This window comes from Canis aureus, chromosome 10 (genome assembly GCF_053574225.1).
Source record: "Canis aureus isolate CA01 chromosome 10, VMU_Caureus_v.1.0, whole genome shotgun sequence".
NCBI classification, from domain to species: Eukaryota; Metazoa; Chordata; class Mammalia; order Carnivora; family Canidae; genus Canis; species Canis aureus.
This window is the reverse complement of record NC_135620.1, coordinates 48,235,447-48,257,753: the sequence shown is the minus strand read 5'-3', so window position 1 is coordinate 48,257,753 and position 22,307 is coordinate 48,235,447. Positions and strand designations below refer to the sequence as shown.

The 22,307-nt window shown below is 35.2% G+C and overlaps 1 protein-coding gene across 11 annotated transcripts in view; it reads left to right on the top strand.

Moving 5' to 3' along the window:
- LINGO2 (leucine rich repeat and Ig domain containing 2) overlaps positions 1–22,307 on the top strand; it is a 1,132,704-nt gene that overhangs the window by 582,971 nt on the left and 527,426 nt on the right. For 4 of the 11 annotated variants that reach the window (XM_077912221.1, XM_077912213.1, XM_077912217.1 and 1 more), the window contains one exon: positions 9,546–9,661. The exons of the other annotated variants lie outside the window; for them this stretch is intronic. The gene's annotated coding sequence lies outside the window, so the exon portion shown is untranslated. The remainder of the gene's footprint in view (positions 1–9,545; positions 9,662–22,307) is intronic. 11 annotated transcript variants of the gene reach the window in all.

Below are 22,307 nucleotides of genomic sequence, written 5' to 3'. Positions count from 1 at the left end.
TTTGGAAACCCAATATATATTCTAGCAGTAATTTACTGATAATAATTTTATATAAATATTTATGATCTTTTCTCTTTGTATTTTGACTGAGTCAAAGAAAACTATAGATACTTAAATGAGGTAACTATCCAAAATGGAAGTTCTGTTTATGCAAAAATTTCAGAGTACATGCAAATTTTCTTCTGTCTATATTTCAACAAGAATGTGAAAGCAGATGATGCAAATTGTTAGACGTAATTAGAAAGAGAGAATATTGGTTTTGGGGAAAGGAGAAAAAGTAGATAAAGCAGAATGGTGGATTATGGGCTTGAAACTTTGCAAAGGATGGGACAGGGTGGGGAGGGGAGGACAATATAGGAAGAATAGCCAATATAGGATTGTGTGGGAAAGAAGCAGTAAAAGTTGCTCTAAAAGAGACTCTGGTATGTGATTTGATAAGGCTTTACTGTGAGAAAGGTAATAATCTATCATTTTGAATTTTGTGGAGAAAGCTTCAGAAATAGTTGCTTCAAATACTTGCTTTTATTATTTCTTTCAAATTTAACTTAGCATTCTGTGTTTTTATTTGCTAATGCAACACTAGTCACTGTGCATCTCTAAGAGCATAGCAGGACATAGCACATGGGAATTATGCAGAATGGTATGAGACATAGCAAAACAGGACTGGGTGCAGAAAAGGATGCTTTTTCATATGCACTTAATGTACAATAAAGTACACATAAACATAAGAATTGAAATTTTTGGTGAAAGGAAACTGAGAAGTCTAACATGATCAGAATATGCCAGAGGGAAGTCAATAGTGAAAGCCTCAATATAACTGATGTAAACTGTTTACCTTGTTGATGTTGTCTTTATGTAGTGTGTTACTGATTTTTATTTTGGTAATTGAAAACAATATTAAGCCTTTTCATAGGTCTATTCCTTTAATCCCATTTTCCCATGAATTCTTAAATCACCCCATGTGTTGTTCTTTTCACACAGCAGTTTTGAGAAGGTACTCTTTAAAGTTAACTGTATAGTGTTAATTGGGTCAACCTGTGCATGGGGCCTTTATGTTTACTGTGATAGGAAATGGGCAAATTAACATATTAATGAAGACATCACACCTTGTTGTTGTTGTTGGGGCAAAGGCATTCCAATTTTAGATGGTTTTTATCTGAACAAAACTGTGTTGTATATTTGTGTAAAATCTGGCAAGTGTAGTTATTGCCTGAGGGGAGATTTGCTCAAAATAGAATGGCAGATGGTACATTGTGATGTATTGCTCTAATCTAAAATATTTTGCATTATCTTCATCATCATCTTCATCACCATCATTGTGCTTGCTTTTAATTGCCTGAGCAAGAGCCATTGTTCACAGTATTTTCTCAAGTAGGATGCCTCTTACCCTGCTTTTCCTAGCTAGAATTCAACTCATTTTTCAGTGGTCATTTCAAGTGCTCCACAGACCCTTTTTTTATTCCCTAGATCTCCAGGATCATTTCCTCTAGGCATAATCACAGAATGTTAGAACAGAAAAATGCCTTTTCAGGTTTAATCCTCTCATTTTAAAGAGGGAGAGATTGATGCCCAGAGCAGTTAACTAATGGAGTCAAGATTGAACAGTAGAAGGAGGGAAGAAGATATATGCATATATAGTAAATTTAGAGCCCTCTCCACTTGCATTTATATTTATAGACTTGAAAAGCAACTGGTATTTGACCTTACACTCTACACTACTTTTGGATTTATGTTATTTGTCTAACCAGCCAGATTCAAGTTTTTTTTTTTTTTGTTTTTTTTTTACAACAGACATTTGTATCTCCCAGATCAGTAAAATGAGTCTCTAGAATAGAACAACAAATAAATCTATTTGCAATTTATCTTAATGATTGCCTGAAGGGATAGTTTAGGTAGAGCTTTGAAGCCTTTGGAATGCCTGCCATTTTGAATTAGAGATATCTAACTTAACTGTACCCTGTATCATTGTATATTGTTGGTCATGAAGAATGAATTAAGGCCTAAGGTATATAATCCATTGAGCCCCGTGTGAAAGTTGGTGTCCTAGAGTCTTGACATATTTCACATTTAAAATGCCAAAATGTTTAATTGTGTGTAAACTGAGCTTTAAATTAGTAATACAATATGTGGAAGATATTGGATTTAATTCTAGTCTTTCCAATGCTAAATTACATTCTTGATAAATAAGTGTTTATTAATCATTGGAATAAATTTACATTAATTATATCTTTATGACTCTCTTCTGATAACTGCACTTACAGTATTGGAAGGAGAATAGATCATTATAATGTGTAAAGTCTCCTTCGTTGCCACATGGAAGCCTGATGGACTCAAATTGGAATTTCTAAGGGGAAGGAGGAAACAAGAGGGACTTCGAAAACTGTTTCTCTGATTTAGAATTGTTTTGGGATCCCTGGGTGGCGCAGCGGTTTAGCGCCTGCCTTTGGCCCAGGGCATGATCCTGGAGACCCGGGATCGAATCCCACGTCAGGCTCCCGGTGCATGGAGCCTGCTTCTCCCTCTGCCTATGTCTCTGCCTCTCTCTCTCTCTCTCTCTCTCTCTGTGTGACTATCATAAATAAATGAAAAAAAAAAATTAAAAAAAAAAATTTAGAATTGTTTTGAGTGGTACTGAGGCTAAGCCCAGAAAGAATACCAAGAGATTATTCATGCCAATAACTAGAACAATACCTAAAACTTAGCAGTTGAGAAAAAATGAAGAAAATATGTTTGTATTTTAAAGCAGACATTGATTCGTTTGAGAAAATAATAATTTTTTTCATGGCATGACTAAATAATATCATATTAAATAAATGTATTTATATACCTACACCTTTGACTAAAATAATAATAGATGAAGTGTTGACATTATTTTTCTTTGTATTTAGTAGATAGTAGGCCAAATTGTAGTGTCTCCTGTAGAGTTACTTGTAATAGATTTCAAGGATAATTATCTAGTAAACCCCCTGTAGTTCTCTTTAATGCAAAGACGTCCTGGAGTGTTTTTCCTTTCCCAATGCAAAGTGTAAGCAGTGTTCAATTAGAGAGCATGCCCCAGTGAAAAGAGAAAAGTTTCGATCTGAATGAATATATTGACTCTGCCATATCAGATTCCAGCTGAGAAAGAATTATAAACTGGCCTATATAATAACTAAACTGGAAGGTGTGGATTTTTATGTTGGTGCTGAGGGTTTTGTAATTGTTTTCTGTTTCTCGAAGTAGACCATAGACCTTAGTCCATTGCACATACAAGCTCACCTCTGAAAGATAGCATCTGACAAGAACTCACGTTCTAATTTGTGGATTTTTTTACACTGCAAGTCAATTTTTAAATTATTTTGGCATTTAACAGAAAACAGAAGTAATTTTCTCAAAAGTCTAGTGAAGCCTGTCTCTGGTATGTTAAAATCTAACATCAGGTTCTTATTCTGAGTTGAGCAGAGAATTGTATTTTCCCATAGATATGAGCTGTCCACTGCTTAGAGATTATGTGGAGCATGACATCAGGATGGAGAAGAAAGTAGTCCTAGAAATGAATTAGATATTTTTGACATTATTTTCTAATGATCAGTTTGGAGCTAATAAGATACAAACAACCCCAGGAGGAATTCATTTGCTTAAATTCATTTACAGTGAGATGAAAATAGTCCACATAAGACCTTATATTTATTCAGACATTCTCAATTAATCAACAACAAATATTTAGTGAGCACTTATTCTGTTCCAGGTACTATGCAGATACTAAAGATACTGGAACAAATGTGACCCAAATCCCTGCCCTCTAGGAGGTTACAGTTTAAGAGGAAGGAATGACAAGTAAGGAGATGAATACCTTTCCAAGTAATGATGCTGTGATAGAGGTAAGCCTACAGTGTTAAGGGACCACAGATCAAGGGCATATAGCCCAGACTAGGGCAATGAGGGGAACAGAGAAGGCATCCTGGTACCTGATTTAGGCTTATGGCCCAGTGATACTTAGAATAGGATGTCAAGAGAACCTGAAGATAGTGAAGCTTGGAAAGAAATGGTGAAGGGAAGAGGAATGGGAGGCTGAGTATTTGGGAAAAAAATTTGCAGAAGCCATGTGAGGTCAGGAAATAATGGCTCCCTGAGAACATGGACTGTGTCTGCCTTCTTTACCTCAGCATCTTCTGAATTTCAAAGAATGGCTAGCACAGGGGATCCCTGCATGGCTCAGTGGTTTAGTGCCTGCCTTTGGCTCAGGGCGTGGTCCTGGAGTCCTGGGATCAAGTCCCACGTCGGACTCCCTGCATGGAGCCTGCTTCTCCCTCTACCTGTGTCTCTGTCTCTGTCTCTGTCTCTGTCTCTGTCTGTGTGTGTGTGTGTGTGTGTGTGTGTGTGTCTCATGAATAAATAAATAAATCCTTAAAAAATAAAGAATGGCTAGCACATTGTGGACAATGAATAAATATTTGTGCAATGAATTAAATAATGCTTATGAGTACAGATCTAAACACAGGAAGACAGGAGTTTATGGGGAAGTGTAAGGAGTATTAGACAAGCAATCAAAACCCAAATCTGGTCCCAGCCCTATAATTGTTAAATGGTCATAGATTCTCTACAGGCCAAATTTGTTCATCTGTCCAATGAGAAGGCTAGATGACATAATCTCTGAGATCCCTTGGTATGTGAAGTGTATAAGATGATTCTACTTCTGTGGAAAAAAAAAATCATGGGCTATTATGCTTCTAGGAAATTATTTCTAAGTGACTTTGCAGAGTGATTTAAAGTTAATTTTTCAACAACACAGTATTTGAATATAATAATATAAAATTTAATAGAATAAAAAAGAATTTGATTTGTTCCTCAAACTACATTATAATGGGCACATATTTTGATGGCTCCCAGGAGACAAACATTAATTTTAATTTTCTAGAAAGCTGCTGTAATCTTTTAGAGTAATAAGCAATTTATAGCAATTCATTTATAAGATACAATAACAAGCTCAGAGGTATTTATTACATTGTAAAACAAAAATAAGCCTAATTGGAAAGGCTGGACAGAACACTGTGGATTCTGTCAGATGTGACATTCAGCAAATAAAGCAGCCTAAGAATCCAGGGATGTCTATATATAGTGGTAGGGTGTCATTTGGCGAGAGGGTCTGCTCTTAGAAATACAGATATATCTACTTATTAATACTAAAGGAAAGCCCTGAAATTCATTGAGATTTATCTAGAATGTCAATTTTGATAGAAATAAATCCAGAAAGGCTAATAAATATCCTAAAGTTTGGCAATGATAGGATGGAAACTACCCTGAAAATCTTGTAGGTATTCTTCTATGGCTCTGGATACTTCTATTGAGAAACATAGCAGCCAGATGCCAGTCTGCTACTTGATTCCTTGTGAATAGTGGACCTTTCAAGCTGGCTGCTCAAAGGATTATTCTTTATTCTTTAAAGCCTTATAATTTTATTAGTATATGTCTTGATGTTCTGAGCGACTTTTTTTCTTCATAAGATGGTATATCTTTCCAATATCAGTATTTAAAATGTTATCATTGTATCGCTTATTTTGTTATTTTAATACATTTGCTTTTCTCAGACTTATCACAGTCTGATTGATTTTGGAAAATTTTGTTATCCTAAAATGAAACCTGTGCCCATTAGCAATCAGGCGCATTTCCCCCTCACATGTGCCACTAATCTATTCTCTGCCTTTATAGATTTGCTATTCTGGACATTTCATATAAATAGGGTTATGCAATATGTGACCTTTTGTGATTCTGTGGCAAGAAAAAATTTCTGAGATCTGTCTCCTCTGGTTTCCCCTAGCCATTTCCTATCATTTCTTTCTTTGATGCCCTATTATAGTAGTTTTTCTTTTGATTTTAGTCTTTTACAAAGGGTTTCCACTTAGTGTATAATTATCTCTTTCTGAAATGGAATATTTTCTGTTTATTTCTTTTTTTTTTTTTTTTTTTTTTTTTTTTTTTTTTATTGGTGTTCAATTTACTAACATACAGAATAACACCCAGTGCCCGTCACCCATTCACTCCCACCCCCCGCCCTCCTCCCCTTCTACCACCCCTAGTTCGTTTCCCAGAGTTAGCAGTCTTTATGTTCTGTCTCCCTTTCTGATATTTCCCACACATTTCTTCTCCCTTCCCTTATTTTCCCTTTCACTATTATTTATATTCCCCAAATGAATGAGAACATATAATGTTTGTCCTTCTCCGACTGACTTACTTCACTCAGCATAATACCCTCCAGTTCCATCCACGTTGAAGCAAATGGTGGGTATTTGTCATTTCTAATAGCTGAGTAATATTCCATTGTATACATAAACCACATCTTCTTTATCCATTCATCTTTCGTTGGACACCGAGGCTCCTTCCACAGTTTGGCTATCGTGGCCATTGCTGCTAGAAACATCGGGGTGCAGGTGTCCCAGCGTTTCATTGCATTTGTATCTTTGGGGTAAATCCCCAACAGTGCAATTGCTGGGTCGTAGGGCAGGTCTATTTTTAACTGTTTGAGGAACCTCCACACAGTTTTCCAGAGTGGCTGCACCAGTTCACATTCCCACCAACAGTGTAAGAGGGTTCCCTTTTCTCCACATCCTCTCCAACATTTGTTGTTTCCTGCCTTGTTAATTTTTCCCATTCTCACTGGTGTGAGGTGGTATCTCATTGTGGTTTTGATTTGTATTTCCCTGATGGCAAGTGATGCAGAGCATTTTCTCATGTGCATGTTGGCCATGTCTATGTCTTCTTCTGTGAGATTTCTGTTCATGTCTTTTGCCCATTTCATGATTGGATTGTTTGTTTCTTTGGTGTTGAGTTTAATAAGTTCTTTATAGATCTTGGAAACTAGCCCTTTATCTGATATGTCATTTGCAAATATCTTCTCCCATTCTGTAGGTTGTCTTTGAGTTTTGTTGACTGTATCCTTTGCTGTGCAAAAGCTTCTTATCTTGATGAAGTCCCAATAGTTCATTTTTGCTTTTGTTTCTTTTGCCTTCGTGGATGTATCTTGCAAGAAGTTACTATGGCCGAGTTCAAAAAGGGTGTTGCCTGTGTTCTTCTCTAGGATTTTGATGGAATCTTGTCTCACATTTAGATCTTTCATCCATTTTGAGTTTATCTTTGTGTATGGTGAAAGAGAGTGGTCTAGTTTCATTCTTCTGCATGTGTATGTCCAATTTTCCCAGCACCATTTATTGAAGAGACTGTCTTTCTTCCAATGGATAGTCTTTCCTCCTTTATCGAATATTAGTTGCCCATAAAGTTCAGGGTCCACTTCTGGATTCTCTATTCTGTTCCACTGATCTATGTGTCTGTTTTTGTGCCAGTACCACACTGTCTTGATGACCACAGCTTTGTAGTACAACCTGAAATCTGGCATTGTGATGCCCCCAGACTGCTATTCAGCCCCAGACTGCTATTCAACATAGTACTGGAAGTCCTAGCCTCAGCAATCAGACAACAAAAAGACATTAAAGGCATTCAAATTGGCAAAGAAGAAGTCAAACTCTCCCTCTTCGCCGATGACATGATACTCTACATAGAAAACCCAAAAGTCTCCACCCCAAGATTGCTAGAACTCATACAGCAATTCGGTAGCGTGGCAGGATACAAAATCAATGCCCAGAAGTCAGTGGCATTTCTATACACTAACAATGAGACTGAAGAAAGAGAAATTAAGGAGTCAATCCCATTTACAATTGCACCCAAAAGTATAAGATACCTAGGAATAAACCTCACCAAAGATGTAAAGGATCTATACCCTCAAAACTATAGAACACTTCTGAAAGAAATTGAGGAAGACACAAAGAGATGGAAAAATATTCCATGCTCATGGATTGGCAGAATTAATATTGTGAAAATGTCAATGTTACCCAGGGCAATATACACGTTTAATGCAATCCCTATCAAAATACCATGGACTTTCTTCAGAGAGTTAGAACAAATTATTTTAAGATTTGTGTGGAATCAGAAAAGACCCCGAATAGCCAGGGGAATTTTAAAAAAGAAAACCATATCTGGGGGCATCACAATGCCAGATTTCAGGTTTTCTGTTTATTTCTGAGAACTATTAGCCCTGCATTCCTTCCACATTCCCCATGTGTCCTTGTCTATAGTCGTATAAGTTTTGCCTTAGCATCTTTATTAGTTTCCTAGGGCTGCTGTAACAGATTACAACAAAATGGATAGTTTAGAAAATAAAAATTTATTATCTAATCATTTTAGAAGCTAGAGGTCTAAAACTAAGCTGCTGGCAGAGCCACATTCCCTCTAATCAATCTAGGGAAAGATCTTTCCTTGAACCCCTAGGTTCTGGTGGTTGCCAGCAATCTTTGGTATGCCTTGGTTTGTGGCTACGTAATTTCAATCTCTGCCTCTGTCTTCAATGGATGTCTTCCATCTATATATGTCTGTGTCCAAACTCCCCTCTTCTTAGTGGACATCAGATATGACCCACCCGAATCCAGTATGCCCGCAGTTTTACTTGATTACATCTACAAAGACCCATTTCCAAATAAGTTTACATTCACAGGTTCCTGGTGAATGGGATTTTTTCAGGGATGCTGTTAAACCCAGTATAGTACATATGTCCTTGTTTGCATGAAATCTAAGGATTCTAGTCTCTTCCTACAAGCTCAGTGTTTATAATTTATGGAGATACCCTTCTTTTTTATTAGTCATGCTACAGTTTTTAGAAGTACAAATTGTAAGATGCATAACTTAACTAGCTGCCACATGTTCTTTCCTCAGATTTTGACAAACAAGTTGAGTGGTTCTCAGACTTCATCTATAGTGGATCATATGTCTATTTATAAGTTTGGCATTCTAATTAGGAACCCTTTCTATACACAATTGGCCCCCTGGAGCATTCAACTAAAAGATAATCTTTCATACTCTATAATTTTGAGAACAATAAAGAATGAAAAAGCTAACTTTCTTAGATATCGTCCACTGAATTTGGGAGCTGATGTTTCTAATGCCTCCTTAGTTATCAAGACTTAGAGTATTTATTTGTCTCTTGCTTTGAACATTCCAATTAGTTTTAAATTTAAACTGTATTAAGATATGTCAAAAGAGCCTATAATGGAATGATATTATTATCAGAACAGATAATTCATGGGATTAGTATTCTCCCAAATTTCAGGCTCCATTTAACTTTCAAAGGAGAGGACAAGATCATTTATTTGGAAGGAATTTAAATGTAAGGGTTTAAACGTTTTACACACATATAGCCAATTGAGAATAGAGGAACTGGAAATCCAAAATGCACAGGTAAAAAGGAACCAAAGGGTGATACATGTACTATTGTGTGGAATGACTTCAGTGCTAACATTTTCTATATTTTATTTGTTGTGATTATACCCTAGAGCACAAGTGAAGGAGATTTAATGGAAAAAGTTGAAAAATGCTTTTCTTTTCCTGCTTCTGGTTACCAGATGTAAAAATATACTATATAATACTTACTTAGTATAGGAGCTGTATTAGTTGATCTGTCTAATTAGATTCCTGATCACGAGTGGAATGCCATAATTTATTGAATGCCTCTTGGGTTGTAGGACTCATCTAGAAGCTGAGGAAACAGTGGTGAATAAGAAAAACCAAATGTCTGCCTTCGGGGAACTTACATTCTAGTGGATGAGATACAGGTCAACAATAAATATTAAAATATCAGGTAATGTTTGATACCTTTAAAAAGAAAAGCAAAATCAATTATGTCTGAAGATCTAATATACAACCTGGTGATTATAGTAGATAATACTGTACTGTAGCATTGAAATTTCCTGAGAGTAGAACTTAGATGTTAACATACTTATACACATACACACCTATATACTTAAATATATATATTTATATTTATAGAGCATAAATATAGTGAGGGATGTGTTAACTAGATTATGTAGAAATATATATTTTATAATATATAATCAGATCATTATGATATACTCTTTAAATATAATTTTGTCAATACAATTTTAGCTCAATAAAGCTAAAAAAAGAATTTCAAAGAAAAAAGAAAAAAACTAAAGATATGGAAGAATGACAGGAGATTATTTTAGCTGGGGGAGTTGTAGAAGGGCTCTTTGAAGGGACACTAATTAAATAGACTAAATGATGTGAAGAAGGAAACTATGCAAAGAATTGAGGGGAAAAAAAGTCCAAGTCCAGAGTAATATTTTAAAGGATAGTAAGAATGCAAAGGCTGCTGAACTGAATTGGGTAAGGGAAACAACAGGGTCAGATGATAGTTGTGAGCCATGTTAGGGCTTCTAAGGCCATGATAGGTTCGGATTAGTTTTAAGTGTGATGGAAAGCTATTGATGGTTTTGAACTGGAGTATGGTATAATCTGATTCCTTTGGCTTCTGGTGAGGATGAAGGGTAGGAGAAAATGGTAGAATCAAGAAGGCTAATTAGGAGGCTTGCATAGGAATCTAGACAGCAGAAAATACTGGTGTGGACTAGAATGTTAGGCTGCAGAAAAAAAGATGTTGGGATAGAGAATCAAGAATTTTATTTTAATCGTATTGGATTTAGATAAGTATTAGATACCAAAGTTGGTACATGGAGGGGACACAATGCCTCAGTGGCTCTGTCATTTGAGTATCTAACTCTTGATTTCAGCTCAGGTCATGATCTCAGAGTCATGAGATCAAGTCCTGCATCAGGCTCCATGCTCAGCACAGAGTTTGCTTGAGATTCTCTCTCTTCCTCTAACCCTCCCCCTGCTCATGGCCTATAAATAAATAAATAAATAATAAATAAAATCTTTAAAAAAAAAAAAAGGGTCCATAGAAGAAGTATATGGATGTCTCTAGAGGTAAAAGGAGAAAAATAGAGGTAATATAATAGACTGTATTTTATACACATACATACATATATTACACATTATGAATTATATATTATAGTTATAATATATAATACATTATAATGTATATCACGTTAGTATATTAAGTGTGTATATACCCATGTGGATAGCACTTAATGAGATCACATAGGAGGTAATTATAGAGAATGAAAATATCTGAAGAACACTGACTCTCCAACAATTAAAGTTTAAAAACAACATGGAGAGCTAGGCAAAGAAATTGAAAGTCCAGAAAATTCAGTTAGAGGGCAAATAAGGAAGTAAGACAGTCCTAAAACACAAAAGAAAATGCATCAGCAAGGAGAAAATGATCATTTGTGTCAGCCATTGCTGAGATGAAAACTGAGAACTGACCATTAGGTTTAGCAGGATGGATGTTTTTCTGGTGACTCTGCCAAGAATAGATTCATAGGAGGACAAAAGCCTGATGAAAATGGGTTAAAGGCAGAATGGGAATATTCTAAGTAAGGTGACAAAGTACATTTTGATATACACTCTTGGTTCTTATATATATAGGAAAGTTAGATAAAATCTGAAAAGAGAAAGCAAAGATGTGGTTGGAGTATAAATAGAAAGCAAAACAAAAGCCCTCCAATGGACTAGAAAGGAAACAAGTCGTGTTTGATTAGGTTGTGTGTGATTGAGGAACCACACCTGGACATGTGGTCTGGAAACTGGCAGTGAGCAGACCGTGGCTTACTTGATAAAAGAGATAAAAGAGATATCTATAGAGTAAAAGAGATAAAAGCATGCCAATTGTGGTGCCTTTTAGGAAAACATAAAGTTAGGGAATTTGAGAAGAGTGTGACAGCAAGGAAGGATTAAGAAGAGATGCACCAAGAGAGAAAAACAAACAAAATTCCTCACCTCAAAATCAAACTTGCAAATCAATATTTCATGACAAATGAATAAATATTCTAAGAAAGGTAGCCAACAAAATCAATATTTAGCATATGCACTTACTTCCAATGGACTTAATTATATGGAACAATCTGACAAAGACTTAAAAATAAGTGTGTTCAAAATGAAAATGCATTTTTCACTTAAAATGTAAGAATAAGAAAATATTAAACATACAGCTATAAAAATAAAATGAACAGGAGAATATATAACAAGAACAATCAGAAAGTTTGGAAATAGAATCTTAATAGCTATCAGAAAGGAAGGACAAATTACTTTCTTATCAATGGCAGTAGACTTACTGTGATTGCAAGTCTTTCACAAGTAGCATCAGATGACAGGAAATGAAGGAGCTGTGTCTTCAATGTGCTCAGGGAAAGAAAAGAGCAAATAAAGTTATATACCCAGTTAAACACCTTTATGAGATTAGGCCAGAAATGACATTTTAAGAGTTTACCACTCAGACCTTCATTAAATACATTTTTTAAATATCCTAAAAAAATATAATTCAGAAATGAAGTAGGACATAAAGAATAACAAGTGAGATTTGTCCTCAGCAAAGAAGAGACAACATAGATCTCATAATACTTTAAAGGGACAGATCATACCTCTTCAATATGTGCAGAAGAAAAAACATTCAACAGATCCAGTAAATATTTGGAACAAGTTTTTAATAAACTAGTAAAAGAAAATTTCTTTACCTTATGATAATTATTAATACAATTTGAGAAACACTTTTAAAATCAGGACCCAGACAGATGCCTGCCATTTCTATTTCTGGCCAACATTCTGTTTATGATTCTAGCAAATGGAGTAAGAAATCAGAGAAGGACAGGTATAAATATTAAGAGGCTTAGGTAAAACTATCTTTTTTCCCCCGTATGATGCAATGTGTGTACTGAAAATCCAAAAGATTTTTATAAACTCTTAGACCTAATAATAGAGGAGAAAAAGCATAAAATATTGTGGGTTACAAAATCAAAATATAAAAATAAATAAATTTCTTATTTGTAATTAAAAAAAACAACTGGAAAATGAGTTTCACCTAAGCCTCACACTTTATACAAAAATAAATTTATAAAACATAAACCATAAGGTGTCACAAAAAAATAGAAAATTCTTGGGTCTAAGGCAAGACAAAAAGTTCTTAGCCTTGACACCCCAAAGTATATTCGATCAAACTTCATAAATTTGACACCATCAAAATTGAAAACTATTGCTTTGTTAAAAGTCTACTTGAAGAGGGTGAAAAGACAGGCTACAGACTCAGCTTATAAATAGTTTTTTCTTCATGACATCTTAGGTGCAGTGAGGATGTACAATGCAAGTAACACCTCTTATCTGGCAGTTCTACCATTCTATAACTTCATTTATGGTACTATAGCTTTTTTGTGGCATCCTGAGTTTTCATAAGCATGATTCAAAAAGTTTGATGGTAACAGACACAGTACATGAGAAAGGAGTAAGAAAGGAGTAATTTCTTAGGTAAAGCACAAATGCTTTACATAAATACTTTAACATCCTAGAAGCTATACCTAAGTTAGCATTTCCAAAAAGGAGAGTCCTAACTAAATAATGATATATCAGTGACACCAGCTCTTTATTTACCTTAACCACTTATTGAAGAGATGAGGAAAATAAAATAGAAAAATAAGAGATGTTGGGGCAATATTCTTTAAAAGGGCAAAGTGTTTATAGGATTCAGTAGTCTAAGAAAAGTAAGAAGTGCAACACAAATCAAGCAAATGCAAGTAAATGATTCATTAATTAGAAGTACAGTAAGTGTGCACATGCAAAATGTCTTCAGATCTATTTTTGAATGTTGGAAAGGAATGAAGACTGAGCAGGGAATGAGGAAACCTGAGTTTTCTTCTTTCTTTAACTGTTGGAAGTCTGGATTAATTCACTTTATCTTTCAAATTCCTTTTCCCACTTTTCAAATGGGATGACAATTCTTGGGGTACTGAGATCTGTTTCCAAGGGCAAATGTCTCTGAGATCCTCTTGGTGGCCATAGAGGTGAAATGACTCTGCTTCCTACACCATTCCTTGGGACCCTATTGGTTATGCCAGTGACACTGCCAAGAGTAATATAGAGTGACACCCAAATAAGATTGTGGAATCCAATCGGCTTTGCTTTTCTCATTTCCAGAGTGCTATGTTCTAACAAATTTAAAAGTTCTTCAATTTATAAATTCCACCCCTGAAGCAAAGTGAATCAAAGTACTTGTGGCATTTGAATCTCTGTACCTTGGGAATGATTTATTGTGTTTGAATTTTCATTGTGTTTCTATTGGGGGAAATAGGCTTCTGGGTAGAGTAAACATTTCCACAGTGTGAAAATATGCTCCAAACAGCCCTGAGCATGTGCCAAGAAATTCTAATATTGCTTGAAAATTATTATTGCTCCATTAAGGATCCCTGATTTCTGAATATTCAATATAACCATGTGATTAATTTATACCTTCTCAACTCTAGATGACTGCTTTCCAAATGCTCTTTAATTTCAGTACATTTACAAAATAATTAAAATGCAATTTACCAGATTTTAAGAGTGTTTGCAATAGATGTTCATAAATGTTTCAGGTAGCACTACTTTCCGGGTTTTTCCTAATAGTGTCTTCCTCCCCTCCAATCCTTTTAATTCAACACTTAACAGGTATAGCAATTCTCATAAATAAACATGTGAATTGATTGAAAAAAGTGATTAAATGGCATTCAGAGGTTAGTGCTCTAGCATTTATTTCCTACAAAGTCTGTTAAGTGGTTTCAATTAGAAAGAAAGGAGGGGAACCTCACAACTCTGAAATGAGGGTCTTTGAATTAGTGTTGTATTAAAGATGTGGCTCCCTTACAAGAGGTGGTGGTAGTGGTGAGGGTTGAGAGGGAAGAAAGAACAGAAGGATTAAGTCACACCACTTAGAATCCTTTGTCTGTAGAAAAGACCTTTCCATCTGATTAAGTGAAGATGAATGAATGAAGAATCCCAGTGTTCTTATTTAATCAGCTTAATCACCTTGAAAAATTGAGGTAGTTATTCTGCCTACCTGGCATGAAGGGCCTAAGTGATATTTGCCAAGTTGTTTTAACGCCTTGATAATCAAGTTGTACCTTTTGCCATAGATCCAGGCTGACAACGTATGCCCCTAACATACTGACTTTACTTTGAAATTACTCTGAATTGGCATCGTTACTGAAACTTCAGAAAGGAAAAAGATGACATAGGAACACATCTTACTGTTTTTAATGTTTTTGCATATCTTCCAGAATCTGATGGATATAGAGAGTATCTGTGCCATGTGATCCAGGCCTGAGGCCTGAGAATTTAAACCTGAGATCTTACTGCTTGGGATAAAATGTTTATTTTGTTTGTTATTTTATTTTATTTTATTTTATTTTATTTTATTTTATTTTATTTTATTTTATTTTATTTTATTTTATTTTTTATTTTGAGAGAGATAAGGAGGAGAGGCAGAGGGAGAAGCCCTGACACAGGGCGTGATTCCAGGACCTGAGATTATGACCTGAGCCTGTCAAGCATGTAACCTACTGAGCCACCCAGGTGCCCCAAAAGTTGTTATGTCCTTTTATAAGCATCATATATTTAGTCAAACTCTGTCTTTTCTCAAAAATTGGTTATCTCTTTCAAAATGTTAGTAGCATATGAATAAGATGCACATAAGAAAAATACACTCTTTGCATATCAATTTTACAGGAAAAATTTCTGAATTGTTCACAAAACAATATTGGCAAAAGTAGAATAATCTAGCATTTTTGTTTAACGATGTCTAAATTCTATAAGAAAAAAAATTTAACAAAGTATCTCATTGTAGAACTCAAGTGACAAACAGAAATAGAAATATTTACTCAAATGCTTCTGGACATTGATTAAAAATACAAATTATCTTTAGTGACAATGCATCATCTATAATTGTATTTTTGCATGTATTTGAATAGAAGGGAGATCATAGACATATCCAGAATCTAAGAATGTATGGGTATACCTTGAAAAAAATCATGTGCTGTACCATTCTTTCAGGAAATGCTGTGGATTTTAACCACCATACTGAGTACATTTTAATTTTAAAAATATTCATTTCAAGGGGTTCCTGGGTGGTTCAGTCCGTTGAGTGCCTGACTCTTCATTTTGGCTCAGGTCATGATCTCAGGGTCATGAGATCAAGCCCTGTGTGGGTCTCCATGCTAGTGAGGAGTCTGCTTAAAGATTCTCTCCCTCCGCCCCTCCTCCTCCATTCTTTCTCTTTTCTCTCTCTCTGTCTCTTTCTCTCTCAAAACAATGAAATCTTAAATCTTTTGAGATATTGTAGAGATTTATGTGGGAGTTAACCAATATAGTTATTGCATAAACATAAATTGATTGATCGGCAGACAAGATGAGAATATCCATATCTGCCATATTTTATTTGCCCATTTGCAACAAATAAAGTTTGTATATGAGGATTAAAACTATATTTCATTAATGTTACATATATTAATAACTATATTTAAGAAAGTCTTCTAGTGAATTCTGTCAATAAGCATGTCTCAATTTCCACAAATATGTTTGATTTTTTCACATTTCCAACCCATAACAAATAGCTGAGTACTTTAAGGTATAGGGCTATAAGTTGTCTGAGGACAAGAGGTGGCTCTCTGTCACAGTGAAGGCTGAGGAAATGTCCCTACATTAATATCAGTTATAATTATGAAATATTACAATTGTGAACTGACTCTAGTGCTATTTGTTTTACTTCTTTGCAAAAAAATGTTTAGGTTTTGTTAAAATATCAGGGTAACCACAATCTATATCATACATCTATTAGTATGCTAGGAGTGTCATAACAAAATACTACAGACTGGGTGGTTCAAACAAACATTTATTTTCTCTCAGTTCTGGTGCTAAAGGTCTAAGATCAAGGCACTATCAGGTTTGGTTTCAGGTGAGGTCTATTCCTGGATTGTAGTTGGCAGTTTTCTCATTGTATCTTTACGTGGCCTCTCCTCTGTGTACATGAGGACACAGAGAGATCTCTGGTGTCTCTTCTTTTCACTAGGGTACCAGTCCAATCAGATTATGATCTGATTTAAACTTAATTACTTCCTTATTCTACAAATACCCTCACTTTAGGGTGTTAAGAATTCAAAATATGAATTTTGATAAAACACAATTCAGTTCATAACAATACACATAAAGCTGTATTTACTTTTAAGCATCCTCAGGGTGATGATGACTGTAAAACCATTGATTTGAAGACTATTCAACCAGGAAAATATTTCAGGCAGCAATTCAAAAGGTGGTCGTTAGATCTTCAATCAAAAAGCAGCAAGCCTATAGGAGATACAGTAGGAAGTAGTTTTAAACCATAAGATTATAATAGAATCGCTGAATTCCATGATCTAAAATGCTTTGTGTAGGGGAGGAGTTTAAAACCTTGGTGTCAGAGGTAGTAGACCAATGGAGGTGCAACCAGGGGAAATTAAGGCAGACTCAGCTTTTAGGATTGGGATGGAATCTCAGGGGAGCAAGCAAGAATATAAAGTAAAAATAGGGTCAGAGTGAGGCTGATTTAGACCAAAACAGGTGGACTTTAGTTTGGAGGAAGAGCAAGTACAATATCACAAACTCTGTGCTAGATTCTTGGCACATTATTTCATGTAGTTCACACAACTCCATAAAGTTATCACTAGTATACTATGGATAACATCTACACTCAGATAGGGTATGAAGCTAACCTGAAGGGCATGCAAGTAGTAAGTCAACAAAGGTAAGGAACAAACCTTGTTTTCTGTCTGTTAAATTTCATAATCTTTCTACAGTATGAATAGGGTTTTCTATATTAAATACAAGCAGAAAGACATGGAAGGTCTTACAAGTATGCCCTTACCATGAAGAAAAGTAGTCAAATAACCATTTGTGTACTAGTCAAATGAAAGAGAAGGTAAACTCTGGAATAGATTTTGGGGATTAATAAATTACCAACTCCAGTAGTTTGATAAACATAAATGCAAAAAGGCAAGAAGTCACTACACATAAGGGCTAGACTTAAAAAGAAAACCCACTACTAAAGAAAGACAGTGCAGTTGACCCTTGAACAAAGTGGAGATTAGGAGCACAAACTGCCCCCTACCCCAGGCAGTCAAAAGTTCACATATAACTTTTAAAAAATTAATTAGTTATTTAGAGCGAGAGTGCTCATGTGTCTGGAAGCGAGGGGGACGGGTGGGTGGTATAGAGACACAAGGAGAGGGAGAGAGAAACTGAGGCAGGCTCAGCACAGAGCCCAATGCAGGGTTTAACCTCACAACCCTGAGATAATGACTTGAGCCGAAATCTAGAGTTGGACACTTAACCGACTGAGCCCTCTAGGCACCCCTCACATATAGCTTCTTTTTTTTTAAGATTTTATTTATTTATTCATGAGAGACACAGAGAGAGAGAGAGAGAGAGGCAGAGAAACAGGCAGAAGGAGAAGCAGGCTCCATGCAGGGAGCCTGACAGGGGACTTGATCCCGGGTCTCCAGGATCAGGCCCTTGGCTGAAGACGGGGCAAAACTGCTGAGCTACCCGGACTGCCCTAGCTTTTGACTCTTCCACAACTTAACTACTAATAGCCTACTGGCAACCAGAACTGGTAACTCCTGTCAACCTACTGAGAACATAAACAATGTACACATATTTTATGTTATATATATATGAGATACTGTATTCTTACAATAAAGTAAGCTAGAGAAAAGAAAATGTTATTTTTATTTATTTATTTATTTTAGATTTTATTTATTAATGAGAGACACAGAGAGAGAGGCAAAGACATAGGCAGAGGGAGAAGCAGGCTCCCTGCAGGGATCCTGATGTGGGACTTGATCCCAGGACCCCGGGTTAACACCCTGAGCCAAAGGCAGACTTGCTGAACCACTGAGCCACCCAGACATCCCAATAAAATGTTATTAAGAAAATCCTAAAGAAGAGAAAATACATTCACCATACTGTATGTATATTAATTGAAAAAAAATCCACATGTAAGTGCGCCCATGCAGTTCAAACCCATATTGTTCAAACATCAACTGTACAAGACATTGACAAAGGTAGGGTCAGCAAAATAAAAACAGGAAGGTAGGAAGAATTTCAGTTCGACAGCCTCCTTTAGTACTTAGCACATGCCGGAAGGTGACATCTTGAAGTGTTGCTAGAAGTCATCCGAGTAAAAGTCACTCAACCATTGAGCCCCATAGAATAACACCTGCAAACAAGCACTTAAGTTCTCTTTTCTGATGTCGATAATGATGCATTGAAGCTATAATCTACTGTCTTACAAATGGACATAATGAAATTCTTGAAATTTTAACAAACGGATGCAGCAAGAGACTAAAGTAACAGAAAGGAAGATTTCTATTGATAGTTTCATGTCAATATTACTTAGATTCATATATCAGTGCTTTAAGAAAGCCAAGTGTACTTTTGTAAATTCTAAGTCATTTATAGAGATGGCAATGAGCCCAGTGTACCTCACACACATTAACCTGCCCACTAAGATGAAACTGATTCTGAATACCCGTTGTTTTTCTTTTCAAATATGGCAAAATATTAGAAAATCTGGCTTTACAATGAACCCTTCACTGTCATCCTAGCTTTGCTATAAGTAACAAAATAAAATACTCAAAATTATTTAGAAAAATTTAAAACTTGCCCATGCTACAGTTTTTTAATTCTTTTTTTCCTGATTATAATAGTATTAGAAGCTCATTATAGAGATTTTTTAAAATAATTCAGTCTGTATAGTACATAAAAGCCTTTTGGAGTCCTTCATCTTTTGAATATAAAAACTGTTATGACTTAAATGTATATTCTTTCAGATGTTTTCCAAACAAATGTCAACATACATAAGTATATATGAGGACATAAGTGTATTGTTTAAACAAAGCTTGAATCACACTTATACATAGTCCTGAAGCTTTTCTTTACTAAGAAACTTTGGCCATCTTTTGCTGTCAATATATATCATTAAACTTCTTTATTGGAGTGAGGGAAGATCAGGAATTAAAAAAAAGTTTTGCACATGCAAGTCTGAGATGTCTATTAGATGCCCAAGTAGGATGCTGAGTAGGATGTATAATCCTGGGGCTCAGGAGAGAGAACCACTGAATATTGTTCAGGGATGGAGAGGTTAAGTTCTTTTGTACCACTCCAGCTCTTTTGAATTTTATAATGGTATAGAAAAATAAATAGAATTAAATCAATCAAAATCAATTGCGTAATGGCTCTAGAGAATATGCATTCTCTTCGAATGAATCTGTTAGAGTTGGTTATTATGGGGAGGAATACCTTTACAACTGGTCAACCTTTAAAAAAACAAACAAACAAACAAAACTGGTCAACATGACAACTTTTCTTATGCTCTGAACTATCCATTTATCACAGACACCCAGACAAGTATGGTGCCTAGAATGAATCTTTTTACAGATAGTAATGTAAGCAAAGATTTTTCAATGTATGATATAAATGAGTAAATCATTGTTTAAAATGAGTGAAGAAGGCATCCAGAATATGTGGGGTTTTTTTGTGGTAGGGGAATCTAAAAGTCCTTAATTAAAACTAGAAGGTCATTTTCACATTTTTAGGATGTCATTCCATTAATCATTCATTAGAATTTATTTTTACAATTGAACATATTTAGTATTAGATAATACATCTAACACATAAAAAAACTGAGCTTCTAAGTTATGACTTGACTGAAGTAGGTTTGTTGGCAAAGTGTGGAGCATTTCAAACTGAGCCTCAGTTTTCTTTAATGTAAAGTGGAAAGTTAGAATTACTTGAGGTGGAACATTGCTGTGATAATCACATGTGACTATGCCATATAAATAAAACACCTTGAAATCTGGATATTGGTACACATATTGTTATCATTAAGGACCAGAGGAATCTATCCACTGGTCAGTGAAACTATCGAAGCTAAGTTGCTATACCTAGAGATATACCAGGAAAAACAAAACAAAAAAACAGAAATATCCTTGCATAAGAATAATTCCTTTTCAGTTAAAAGATAGGAGAAATATTATTTAGTTAGTGTCATCACTGATTTTGGATGATTGTTAATTGCAACAAATGGCTATTTTTCCCTCCAAGAAAATCTGCCTTTTCTCTGTTATTAATCTGAAACAATAAGATTGAAAAAATATATATATCATTTAAAAATATGTGATACGTAATATAGGAATAAGTTAAATAGAAACCACACTGGGTCAATATACAAAGAATTTGAAAATTAAGTTAGGCCAATTTTCCTTAATATTAGGCTCAGAATTAGAGTTTACTAGTGCGGATTACACTTTAGTTGCTGTAGTAACTGTTAGCCTATGGTCAAAAAGGAAACATAAATGTTCAGTTGGGGACAAAAAGCCTTACATTTCTACTGAATATTCATTTATAATTTCTGTTTATAACTGGACTATTTCTTTTTTTTTTTTTTAAAGAATGTATTTATTCGTGAGAGACACAGAGAGAGAGAGTGAGAGGTAGAGGGAGAAGCAGGCTCCATGCAGGGAGCCTGATGTGGGACTCGATTCCGGGACTCCAGGGTCACTCCCTGGGCCCAAGGCAGGTGCTAAACCGCTGATCCACCCAGGGATCCTCTATAGATTGACTATTTCTAAAAAAAAAAAAAGAAAAGAAAAAGAAAAAGAAAAGAAAAACGAAGTAGCTTCCAGTTCAGTGTGCTATTGGTCATGAATTGAGATCTTAATGAAGCAGACATTCAACTTATCAAAACCTAGATAAATCTGATAATGTTATAAACAGTATCTAGCAAATTTGCTCATAGCTTTCTTAACTCATGCTCGTCTTTACATATTGTCAATAAAGATTAAACCAGGGCTGCTGAGGAACATTTTGTTTACTTTTTTGCCTTTGGCCCTACCTGAAAGTCAACTTCTGTGTCATGAAGTGTCTGTCTCCTTTGTTCCATGAAAAATGTTTCACATTTTCCCTTTAGCTTATGCTCTCTAGATTGTTTCTAGTAATGTTTTCTAAACAATCAGATCATTTGCTCAGTTTGTGTGGCCAGACTAGTATAACTGCTTAATTATTTAATACAGTTCCTTTTGTTTCTTCCACCACTAGGCTGGTTTTTATTTGTTCATTATGTATTCTAAGTTTTTCTTACACGTCCCACATGTAGTTAAATAATTTGATTTCTCATCTTCATTAACTTGAATCCTTCCTTCCAGTTGTTTTGGTCTTCTAGATGTCTTTCTATGCTCATGACATTTCCTCTGTGTGTAATGACTCCCTGCATTCTCTTCCAAGCCAGCATTTCTATATTGACTTCCCTATGAAGACCTTCTCACTTCACTTGAGCTTATAACACATCCTTCTTCCATCAGTTCTCAATCTCATTTCCCAGCTAAGTTATAAACTGACTTAGGATACTGACAATGATGCATTATTTTTTTTTACAGTGATTGGTTTTACTATCTGGCACATTTCAAGTACATGATAAATATGTGAAAAATAATTTCTATTTTATCCATTTTTTGTGACGGAACTAGAAGCTTTTT